The 12833-nt window shown below is 41.5% G+C and overlaps 1 protein-coding gene across 2 annotated transcripts in view; it reads right to left on the reverse strand.

Annotated features, from left to right (window-relative positions):
• The window catches only part of pak1 (p21 protein (Cdc42/Rac)-activated kinase 1), a 243751-nt gene that overhangs the window by 39145 nt on the left and 191773 nt on the right, over positions 1-12833 (reverse strand). The window lies entirely within an intron of this gene.

The following is a 12833-nucleotide window of genomic DNA, read 5'->3' on the forward strand; positions in this document are numbered from 1 at the left end:
AAAAGCTAGTTTTATGTTTTGGCTGAATAAATGGCAGCATGTCACCAGGACTTGAACTGAGAACCACTGCCTCCATCATCTCAATTAAATGTCAGAAACGTAAGCGAATATACGTAGCATCTGAACTGTCAGAAATTCCTTTTTAGAGACAAAGCCACAGCCTTATGAGGCACAGCAACACAACACTCCCATCATGCTATTCCTCTAAAGCCCAGTCAATATGACACCCAAACTGCACAGTCAGCAAGATCAGAAAAGAAAAAGATGCCGATTCATGGTGCAAAGTGTGTGCCTGTAAGAGTGTGTGTGGTTTCAGGTCACCTAAGGGCGCCTTTACACTGCTTAGTCTATTTGCTGTGTACAAAACAACAAACCAGACAGCCTTAATTTGTTAGCTATTTGGGTTAGCTTCACATTGAACATAACTAAATAAACCAAAAGGCAGAAAAAAAAATGTTCAGTAGGGCTGAAAACAGTCATATATATATATATATATATATATATATATATATATATATATATATATATAGAGCGGTATGCAAAAGTTTGGGCACCCCTGGTCAAAATTACTGTTACTGTGAACAGTTAAGCAAGTCGAAGATGAAATGATCTCCAAAAGGCATAAAGTTAAAGATGAAACACACTTTTCAACATTTTAAGCAATATCGGTGTATTATTTTGATTTTGTACAATTTTAGAGTGAAAAAAATTAAAGGAGTAACTTGCAAAAGTATGGGAACCCTAGGAGATTTGAGCACTCAGATCACTTTGACCAAGGTCTCAGACCTGAATTAGTTTCTTAGGGTTATGGCTTGTTCACACTTATCGTTAGGAAAGGCCAGGTGATGCAAATTTCAAAGCTTTATAAATACCCAGGCTCCTATAACCTAGTCCAAAAAATCAGCAGCCATGGGTTCTTCTAAGCAGCTTCCTACCATTCTGAAAATGAAAATGGTTGAGGCCCACAAAGCAGGAGAAGGCTATAAGAAGATAGCAAAACGTTTTCAGGTTGCCATTTCCTCAGTTCGAAATGTAATTAAGAAATGGCAGTTAACAGGAACAGTGGAGGTCAAGATAAGGTCTGGAAGACCAGGATAATTTTCAGAGAGAGCTGCTCACAGGATTGCTAGAAAGGAAAACTAGAACCCTCGCTTGACTGCAAAAGACCTTCAGGAAGATTTAGCAGACTCTGGAGTTGTGGTACATTGTTCTACTGTTCAGTGACACCTGCACAAATATGGCCTTCATGGAAGAGTCATCAGAAGAAAATCTCTTCTGCGTCCTCACCACAAAATTCAGCGTCAGAAGTCTGCAAAAGAACATCTAAACAAGCCTGATGCATTTTGGAAACAAGTCCTGTGGACCGATGAGGTTAAAATGGAACTCTTTGGCAGCAACAAGCAAAGGTATGTTTGGAGAAAAAAGGGCACAGAACTTCATGAAAAGAACACCTCTCCAACTGTTAAGCATGGGGGTGGATCAATCATGCTTTGGGGTTGCGTTGCAGCCAATAGCACGGGAAACATTTCATGGGTAGAGGGAAGAATGGATTCAATGAAATTCCAGCAAATTCTGGAAGCAAACATAACCCCATCTGTAAAAAAGCTGAAGTTGAAATTATCATTATCCATTCTACAAATGGATAATGATCCTAAACACACCTCAAAATCCACAATAGACTATCTCAAGAGGCACAAGCTGAAGGTTTTACCATGGCCCTCACAGTCCCCTGATCTGAACATCATAGAAAATCTGTGGATAGACCTCAAAAGAGCAGTGCATGCAAGACAGCCCAGGAATCTCTCAGAACTGGAAGACTTTTGCAAGGAAGAATGGATGAAAATTCCTCAAACAAGAATTGAAAGACCCTTGGTTGGCTACAAAAAGCATTTAGAAGCTGTTATACTTGCCAAAGGGGGTGCTACTAGGTACTAACCATGCAGGGTGCCCAAACTTTTGCTTTGGGCCCTTTTCCTTTTTTGTCATTCTGAAAATGTAAAAGATGAAAATAAAAAATTGTTTTTGCTTAAAATGTAAAGGGAATTTGTCATCTTTAACTTTATGCCTTTTGGAGATCATTTCATCTTCAACTTGTTTAATTGTTCACAGTAACAGTTATTTTGACCAGGGGTGCCCAAACTTTTGCATACCACTGTACACACACACACACACACACACACACACACACACACACACACACACACACAGCCTTGCAAAAGTATTCATCCCCCTTGGTGTTTGTCCTGTTTTGCCGCATTACAAGCTGGAATTAAAATGGATTTTTGGGGGGTTAGCACCATTTGATTTACCCAACATGCCTACCACTTTAAAGGTGCACATTGTTTTTTTTTATTGTGATACAAACAATAATTAAGATGAAAAAACATAAATCTGGAGTGTGCATAGGTATTCACGCCTTTTGTATAAAACCCCTAAATAAGAGCTGGTCCAACCAATTCACTTCATAAGTCACGTAATTAGTTGATTAAGATCCACCTGTGTGCGATCAAAGTGTCACATGATCTGTCACATGATGTCTGTATAAATCAACCTGTTCTGGAAGGACCCTGACTCTGCAACACTACTAAGCAAGCAACATGAGAACCAAGGAGCACTCTAAACAGGTCAGAGACAAAATTGTGAAGAAGTATAGATCAGGGTTGGGTTATAAAAAATATCCCCAACTTTGAATATCCCAGGGAGCACCATTAAATCCATTATAGCAAAATGGAAAGAACATGGCATCACTACAAACCTGACAAGAGAAGGCCGCCCACCAAAACTCACAGACCGGGCAAGGAGGGCATTAATCAGAGATGCAACAAAGACACCAAAGAGAACACTGAAGGAGCTGCAAAAAGATCCACAGTGGAGATGGGAGAATCTGTCCATAGGACTACTGTAAGCTGTACACCCCACAGAGCAGGGCTTTATGGAAGAGTGGCCAGAAAAAAAGCCATTGCTGAAGAAAACATGTTTGGAGTTTGCCCAACGGCATGTGGCAGACTCCCCAAACACATGGAAAAAGATTCTCTGGTCAAATGAGACAAAAATTGAACATTTTGGCCATCATGGGAAATGCCATGTGTGGCGCAAACCCAATACTCTGAGAACACCATTCCTACAATGAAGCATGGAGGTGGCAGCATCATGCTGTGGGGATGTTTTTCATCTGCAGGGACAGGAAAGCTGGTTGGGACTAGAGGTCTGCGCGGGTCGGATTTTTCAGTCCCGCTCCCGCCCGCGCCCGCAAAGAATTATGATTTTCAGTCCCGCTCCCGCCCGCACCTGCCATATTTTGTCCCGCTCCCGCCCGCAAATCCCGCATGATGCAGACGTTCGCGTTATTTCTCAGGAAAGTTCTTGTCTTGACACAGCGTGATGGTGCCCCGCCCCCTACTTTGAGTGGATTTGAGCATAAATATCTACAGCTCACGTTCATTATTTACCTTGTTTCTGAATTCAGCATGTAGTGTCTCTAATAATAATAATAATAATAATAATAATTAGTGCTGTCAAGCGATTAAAATATTTAATCACGAATCGCACATTTTTATCACATGAGAAACCATTGTAATTCTCTGATCAGCATAAAAAAGTGAATGGGCTTGCTTTGTACCAATGGTGGTTTTTTTTTTTATTGCAAAGCAGAGCTAGTAAGAGAAGTGAATTGATTTACTGCTTGAGTTAGTCTACAACTCTAATCAGAGAGACAGGTTACACAGTGACGGTAGGCTTGACTCAATGCTATCCCAGAAATCCTTCCTGTAATATGCAAATTTGGCCGCCTCTGATTGGACAGCCAAATTTGCATATTACAGGAAGGATTTCTGGGATAGCATTGAGTCAAGCCTACCGTCACTGTGTGACGGTAGGCTTAATAATTTATAAATTTTATTTCAAACACGTTTTTAGTCAGCGGGACTGCAGCTTATCACCGCTCCCGCCCACGCCGCATATGTGCACTCCCGCCCGTGTGCGCATATGTGCACTTCCGGTCCCGCCCGCGCCCGCAATGAGCTTTCAAAATTTGTCCCGCGCCGCACTGCTTTGCGGTGGGTCCCGCGAGTCCCGCGGGACTCCCGCAGTAGTGCAGGGCTCTAGTCAGGACTGAAGGAAAGATAGATGACACTAAATGCAGGGCAATTCTGGAGGAAAACCTGTCTGAGTCAGCCAGAGGTTTCAGACTGGGATGAAGGTTCACGGTCCAGCAAGACAATGACCCTAAACATACTCCTAAAGTGACACTGGAGTGGTTTAAAGGGAAACATTTAAATGTCTTGGAATGGCCTAATCAAAGCCCAGATCTCAATCCAATTGAGAATCTATATAACTTGAAGATTTCTGTACACCAATGCAACCCATCTAACTTGAAGGAGTTGGAGCAGTTTTGCCTTGAGGAATTGGCAAAAATACCAGTGGCGAGATGTGCTAAGCTAATAGAGACATACCCCAAGAGACTTGCAGCTGTAATTGTAGCAAAAGGTGGCTCTACAAAGTATTGACTTTGAGGGGGATGGATACTTATGCCCACTCCAGATTTCTGTTTTTTTCAACTTATTATGTCACAATACAAAAACAATGTGCACCTTATAGTGGTAAACATGTTGTGTAAATCAAATGGTGCTAACCCCCCAAAATCCATTTTAATACCAGCTTATAATACGACAAAACAGGACAAACACTAAGGGGGATGAATACTTTTGCAATGCACTGTATACACACACACACACACACACAAACACAGAGGTGCTTGAAAGTTTGTGAACCCTTTAGAATTTTCTATATTTCTGCATAAATATGACCTACAGTTAGGTCCATAAATATTTGGACAGAGGCAACATTTTTCTAATTTTGGTTCTGTACATTACCACAATGAATTTTGAACAAAACAATTCAGATGCAGTTGAAGTTCAGACTTTCAGCTTTAATTCAGTGGGTTGAACAAAATGATTGCATAAAAATGTGAGGAAGTAAAAGCATTTTTTAAACACAATCCCTTCATTTCAGGGGCTCAAAAGTAATTGGACAAATTAAATAATTGTAAATAAAATGTTCATTTCTAATACTTGGTTGAAAACCCTTTGTTGGCAATGACTGCCTGAAGTTTTGAACTCATGGACATCACCAGACGCTGTGTTTCCTCCTTTTTAATGCTCTGCCAGGCCTTTACTGCAGTGGTTTTCAGTTGCTGTTTGTTTGTGGGCCTTTCTGTCTGAAGTTTAGTCTTTAACAAGTGAAATGCATGCTCAATTGGGTTGAGATCAGGTGACTGACTTGGCCATTCAAGAATATTCCACTTCTTTGCTTTAATAAACTCCTGGGTTGCTTTGGCTTTATGTTTTGGGTCATTGTCCATCTGTATTATGAAACGCCGATTAATATTTGGCTGCATTTGGCTGGATTTGAGCACATAGTACGTCTCTGAATACCTCAGAATTCATCCGGCTGCTTCTGTCCTGTGTCACATCATCAATAAACACTAGTGACCCAGTGCCACTGGCAGCCATGCATGCCCAAGCCATCACACTGCCTCCGCCGTGTTTTACAGATGATGTGGTATGCTTTGGATCATGAGCTGTACCACGCCTTCGCCATACTTTTTTCTTTCCATCATTCTGGGAGAGGTTGATCTTGGTTTCATCTGTCCAAAGAATGTTCTTCCAGAACTGTGCTGGCTTTTTTTAGATGTTTTTTGGCAAAGTCCAATCTAGCCTTAAATACAGAACCCTCTGTATTTACTTTCATGCAGTCTTCTCTTTATGGTAGATTTGGATATTGATACACTTACCTCCTGGAGAGTGTTGTTCACTTGGTTGGCTGTTGTGAAGGGGTTTCTCTTCACCATGGAAATTATTCTGCGATCATCCACTATTGTTGTCTTCTGTGAGTGTCCAGGTCTTTTTGCATTGATGAGTTCACCAGTGCTTTCTTTCTTTCTTTCTTTCTTTCTTTCTTAGGATGTACCAAACTGTAGATTTTGCCACTCCTAATATTGTAGCAATTTCTCGGATGGGTTTTTTCTGTTTTCGCAGCTTAATGATGGCTTGTTTCACCTGCATGGAAGCTCCTTTGACCGCATGTTTTCTTCACAGCAAAATTTTCCAAATGCAAGCACCACACCTCAAATCAACTCCAGGCCTTTTATCTGCTTAATTGAGAATGACATAACAAAGGAATTGCCCACACCTGCCCATGAAATAGCCTTTGAGTCAATTGTCCAATTACTTTTGGTCCCTTTAAAAACAAGGTGGCACATGTTAAGGAGCTGAAACTCCTAAACCCTTCATCCAATTTTAATGTGGATACCCTCAAATGAAAGCTGAAAGTCTGGACTTAATGTCCATGTCCATTATATAACTACAACTTGAATATGTTTCAGTAAACAGGTAAAAAAACAAAATTTGTATCAGTGTCCAAATATATATGGACCTAACTGTAAAACATCATCAGATTTTCACACAAGTCCTAAAAGTAGATAAAGAGAACCCAGTTAAACATCCATACATCCAATCTGTGGTTGGTAGAAGAGAGCAACTGGACTTGCTTGAAAAGTCTTGAAGACGTTTCGCCTCTCGTCCGAAAGGCATCCTCAGTTCTGTCTGTCTAATAGGGAGTATCAAGTATTTATCCTCTCATGGATCATCATAGAATCTGAATCAGAATGCTGATGGCTGCATTGTAGGTGGCTGATAGATGTCATAGACACCCACCTCTGTTCAGTGATGGTCGTTCCAGGTTGACAAAAATGAACGATCCTCTCTGGCTAAGATGTCTGCCAGTTTTCTGGAAGTCCTCTCATACTCCTGCACCAGTCGAAGGGAACTCATCCCAAAGTGCGTAGAAACATATCTGTGAAGATACTCAGTCATCCAGGTACATAGTAATCTGTGGTTGGTAGAAGAGAGCAACTGGACTTGCTTGAAAAGTCTTGAAGACTTTTCAAGCAAGTCCAGTTGCTCTCTTCTACCAACCACAGATTACTATGTACCTGGATGACTGAGTATCTTCACAGATATCCATACATCCATTATCTGTAGCCGCTTATCCTGTTCTACAGGGTCGTAAGCAAGCTGGAGCCTATCCCAGCTGACTATGGGTGAGGAGTGGGGTACACCCTGGACAAGTCACCAGGTTATCGCAGTGCTGACACAAACAACCATTCACACTCTTACCTGCGGTCAATTTAGAGCCACCAATTAGCCTAACCTGCATGTCTTTGGACTGTGGGGGAAACTGGAGCAAACCCACACAGACACGGGAGGGACATGCAAACTCCATACAGAAAGGCCCTTGCCGGCCTCGAACCCAGAACCTTCTTGCTGTGAGGTGACAGTGCTAACCACTACACCACCGTGCCAGCCTACCAGTTAAACAAATGAGACAAAAATATATACTTGGTCATTTATTTATTGAGGAAAATGATCCAATATTACATATCTGTGAGTGGCAAAAGTATGTGAACCTTTGCTTTCAGTATCTGGTGTGACCTCCTTGTGCAGCAATAACTGCAACCAAATGTTTCCAGTAACTGTTGATCAGTCCTGCACACCGGCTTGGAGGAATTTTAGCCCATTCCTCCATACAGAACTGCTTCAACTCTATGAAGTTGGTGGGTTTCCTCACATGAACTGCTTGCTTCAGGTCCTTCCACAACATTTCGATTGGATTAAGGTCAGGACTTTGACTTGGCCATTCCAAAACATGAATTTTATTCTTCTTTAACCATTCTTTTGGTAGAACGACTTGTATGCTTAGGGTTGTTGTCTTGCTGCATGACCCACCTTCTCTTGAGATTCAGTTCATGGACAGATGTCCTGACATTTTCCTTTAGAATTTGCTGGTATAATTCAGAATTCATTGTTCCATCAATGATGGCAAGCTGTCCTGGCCCAGATGCAGCAAAACAGGCCCAAACCATGATACTACCAATAGGGCTGTGCGATATGGGAAAAAAAGAATATCCCGATACATTTTCTCCATTTCACGATATACGATATATATCTCGATATATTTAAATCTCCTCTAAAGGACCCCATGAAATCTAACTTTTACTCTTTACTGTTTTCACTACAATCCCTGCAGATTAAACATTCTTAGTTAACTTTACAGGTGGTTTTCAACAACACATTTTAAATTGTCATGTTCGTGATTAATCACAATTGAATTGAAATAAGACTATTTTTATTCAACAAAGATGTGGCACAAACTGCAAAAACAATCTTGAAAATTGCAACAAATACAATACAGAGCTGCTCAGAGCTCAAACCAATAAAGTGCAAGCTCAACACTGAGAAAGACATTTAGCCTAAATAAGAAAAGTGCTCATTCATTAAATTATTTAAAAAAAAAATAGATCTCCAAGCTAGAACATTCACAATAGAGAGAGAGAGAGAGATTGAGGGAGAGAAGCGAGAGATCTGCAAAACATAATTTTTCTCTTTGCACACTTTTGAACTGAATGTTTTCTGGCTCTGCCTCTCAGATGTGTACAATTCCGGCTGCTGCCTTTCGTGATGACAGGTTTTATTTGCACACTTTACAAACTGCCATTTGCTGTTCCACGTCCTCTTCGCGATATCCAAAAAAAATGCCAGATGACTGACCCCTTACTAGTTCTTTTAGGAACCAATTCGTCTGCTTCCATTTTTAATTTGTCGCTGAAATTGACAGAGCTTACACGGTAGCCTATGCAAAATCAGCGATTGCACGAACTGAGTCAGTGCTGTAAACCGGAACCAGGAAATCTTCCCGCCGGCAGTGTTGCCAGATACTGCTGACGTTTTCCAGCCCAAAATATGTTCAAAACCCGCCAAAACGCACTTAAAACCGCCCAATCTGGCAACACAACCGAAACTAGAAAATCTTCCCGGAAGTTCCTTTCAGCACTGAGATGTCGCCCGGGATTGGTTGGCAAGTGTGTGACGTTAATGTTTTCTTTACCCTTAGGCAGCCTCTCATGTTACTGCCTGAGGGACAGGAAGAAAACCACCGGGAAATGTTTTAAACAAACACGAAACGAATGCAAGTCGGAAGATGACTATAAAATACTCAATAGTTACGATATTACGATTTTATGTATCGCACACAGAATTTTCGGCGATATATCGAGTATATTCGATATATTGCACAGCCCTAACTACCACCATCATGTTTCACAGATGGGATAAGGTTCTTATGCTGGAATGCAATGTTTTCCTTTCTCCGAAACATAATGCTTCTCATTTAAACCAAAAAGTTCTATTTTAGTCTCATCCGTCCACAAAACATTTTTCCAATAGCCTTCTCGCTTGTCCATGTGATCTTTAGCAAACTGCAGACGAGCAGCAATGTTCTTTTTGGAGAGCAGTGACTTTCTCCTTGCAAACCTGCCATGCACACCATTGTTGTTTAATGTTCTCCTGATGGTGGACTCATGAACATTAACATTAGCCAATGTGAGAGAGGCCTTCAGTTGCTTAGAAGTTACCATGGGGTCCTTTGTGACCTCGCCGACTATTACATGCCTTGCTCTTGGAGTGATCTGTGTTGGTCAACCATTCCTGGGGAGGGTAACAATGGTCTTGAATTTCCTCCATTTGTGCACAATCTGTCTGACTGTGGATTGGTGGAATCCAAACTCTTTAGAGATGGTTTTGTAACCTATTCCAGCCTGCTGAGCATCAACAATGCTTTTTCTGAGGTCCTCAGAAATCTCCTTTGTTCGTGCCATGATACACTTCCACAAACACATGTTGTGAAGATCAAACTTTGATAGATCCCTGTTCTTTAAGCAAAACAGGGTGCCCACTCACACCTGATTGTCATCCCACTGACTGAAAACACCTGACTCTACTTTCACCTTCAAATTAATTGCTAATCCTAGAGGTTCACATAGTTTTGCCACTCACAGATATGTAATATTGGATCATTTCCTCAATAAATAAATGACCAAGTATAATATTTTTGTCTCATTTGTTTAACTGGGTTCTCTTTATCTACTTTTAGGACTTGTGTGAAAATCTGATGTTTTAGGTCCTATTTATGCAGAAATATAGAAAATTCTAAAGGGCTCACAAACTTTCAAGCAGCACTGTATAAACTTAGCAGTCATTTCCTAACTTCATTCTTTTTGTCGCTCTCTTGAAAAACTCATCTTGTCATGTTACTTTCAAGCACCACTGCACCACTGTGTGTATGTGTGTGTGTGTAATAATATTTTATTTTATATATATATATATATATATATATATATATATATATATATATATATACACACACACACACACACATACATACATACAACACACACGTATGGCACTGGAGGAGTAGTACCTTTCTGGTTGGCCTACTTGGCATCCCAGACTGATCTCCCCAAATCCAGCAGCATGTGACGCATAATATATGGCCAATCCATCGTCAGCAAATGGCCATTCCACCTGGCCACTCACATGCTGAAGACCATCTGCTGTGGCTCTTCATGCCGCCCCTAGCTTATGCAGAACGCAGCGGATCTAGGGGAGTAAACCCCAATAAAAATTCAGGGTCCATCCCTGCTTGGGCTAGCCCACTGACCCTTCAACCATAAGCCCCTTTGGATTAGTTTGGTGATTTGTGTCCCTATATGATTCCACTCTACAATCTGCCCATTGGGGATCGCAAGTATGGAAGAGGGCAGCCTGCTTGCACACCCTGCTAGCAACCCTTTGCAGTGCAATTCAACCCACTATGGACCCAAGAACACCTAATCAGCAACTATATCACCAACACCTGTGTCGTAAATCTGGACAGCATAACAGCAAGTAGGACGGACCTTGGGTAAAGCCTTGTGGACCCCGTGGTCCTGATCAGCCTGGATTTACTTTCAAGGGCCCATAACAAGTTAAGTTAGCTGGTTGGAATGTCCGGACTCTGTCTGATGCAACAACATCCAAGCGCCAGGCTCCAGAGCGCCGGTCAGCTTTAGTTGCATTAGAGCTAAAGCTGGCTTGGCCACATGTCCAGGATGGAGGACTTTAGAGTCCCCAGACAGCTACTCTTTGGTGAGCTCAAACATGGAAAGTGCTCTAGGGGTAAACCCCAAAAAAGATGGAAGGACTGCGCCAAAGAAGACCTTAACCTCTTCAGGATTGATAGCCAGTCCTGGTACCAGTGTGCCCAGGATTGCCATGCTTGGAGAGGTCATCTCCTCACCGGGAGACAACTACATGAAAAGAAACTTAAGGGCAGAGTAGAATCAAGAAGACGCAGAAGACATGAAAGGGCTGGACAGGTCCCCCATCGTCAGTGACTGACAGAAACCTTAAGATATATATATATATATATATATATATATATATATATATATATATATAAAAGTGTGTGTGTGTGTGTGTGTGTATATATATATATACACACACACACACACACACACACACATACATATATATATATATATATATATATATATATATATATATATATGTATATATATACGTACATACACACACACACACACACCACACACACACACACACTGGAACATTGGACTGGCAGAGCGAGAGAGTAAGCAGGTATGATGGAAAGAAGGAAGTTGGACATTGTGTGAGTGCAGGAGACGAGGTGGAAAGGAAGCAAGGCCAAGAACATTGGAGGTGGATGCAAGTTGTTTTATTATGGAGTCGATGGAAAGAGAAATGGTGTTGGTATTGTTTTGAGGGGAGAGTTGGTCAACAGTGTGACTGATGTGAAGAGGGTGTCAGATAGAGTGATAGGCATGAAGTTGGACAGTCAAGGAGTGGTAATCAATGTTGTGTGTGCGTACGCCCCACAGGTTGGATGTGAGAATGAAGAGAAAGAGTCTTCCTGGGAAAAGATGGATGAAGTGGTAGAAAGTATACCGAGGGAGGCGCGCGTGCTGATAGGAGCAGATTTCAACGGACATGTTGGCGAGGGAAACAGAGGAGATGAGGACGTGATGGGCAGATATAGTGTAAGAGAGAGAAATGTGGAAGGGCAAATGGTGGTTGATTTTTCAAAGAGGATGAATTTGGCAATAGTCAATACATACAGTGGGGCAAAAAAGTATTTAGTCAGTCACCAATTGTGCAAGTTCTCCCACTTAAAAAGATGAGCGGCGCCTGTAATTTTCATCATAGGTATACCTCAACTATGAGAGACAAAATGAGAAAAAAAAATCCAGAAAATCACATTGTCTGATTTTTAAAGAATTTATTTGCAAATTATGGTGGAAAATAAGTATTTGGTCAATAACAAAAGTTCATCTCAATACTTTGTTATATACCCTTTGTTGGCAATGACAGAGGTCAAACGTTTTCTGTAAGTCTTCACAAGGTTTTCGCACACTGTTGCTGGTATTTTGGCCCATTCCTCCATGCAGATCTCCTCTAGAGCAGTGATGTTTTGGGGCTGTCGCTGGGCAACACGGACTTTCAACTCCCTCCAAAGATTTTCTATGGGGTTGAGATCTGGAGACTGGCTAGGCCACTCCAGGACCTTGAAATGCTTCTTATGAAGCTGCTCCTTCATTGCCCAGGCGGTGTGTTTGGGATCATTGGCATGCTGAAAGACCCAGCCACGTTTCATCTTCAATGCCCTTGCTGATGGAAGGAGGTTTTCACTCAAAATCTCACGATACATGGCCCCATTCATTCTTTCCTTTACACGGATCAGTCGTCCTGGTCCCTTTGCAGAAAAACAGCCCCAAAGCATGATGTTTCCACCCCCATACTTCACAGAAGGTATGGTGTTCTTTGGATGCAACTCAAATCAAATCAAATCAAATCAAGTTTATTTGTACAGCGCTTTTAACAATAAACATTGTCGCAAAGCAGCTTTACAGAATTTGAACGACT

Source organism: Neoarius graeffei, chromosome 6 (assembly GCF_027579695.1).
Source record: "Neoarius graeffei isolate fNeoGra1 chromosome 6, fNeoGra1.pri, whole genome shotgun sequence".
Classification (NCBI taxonomy): Eukaryota; Metazoa; Chordata; class Actinopteri; order Siluriformes; family Ariidae; genus Neoarius; species Neoarius graeffei.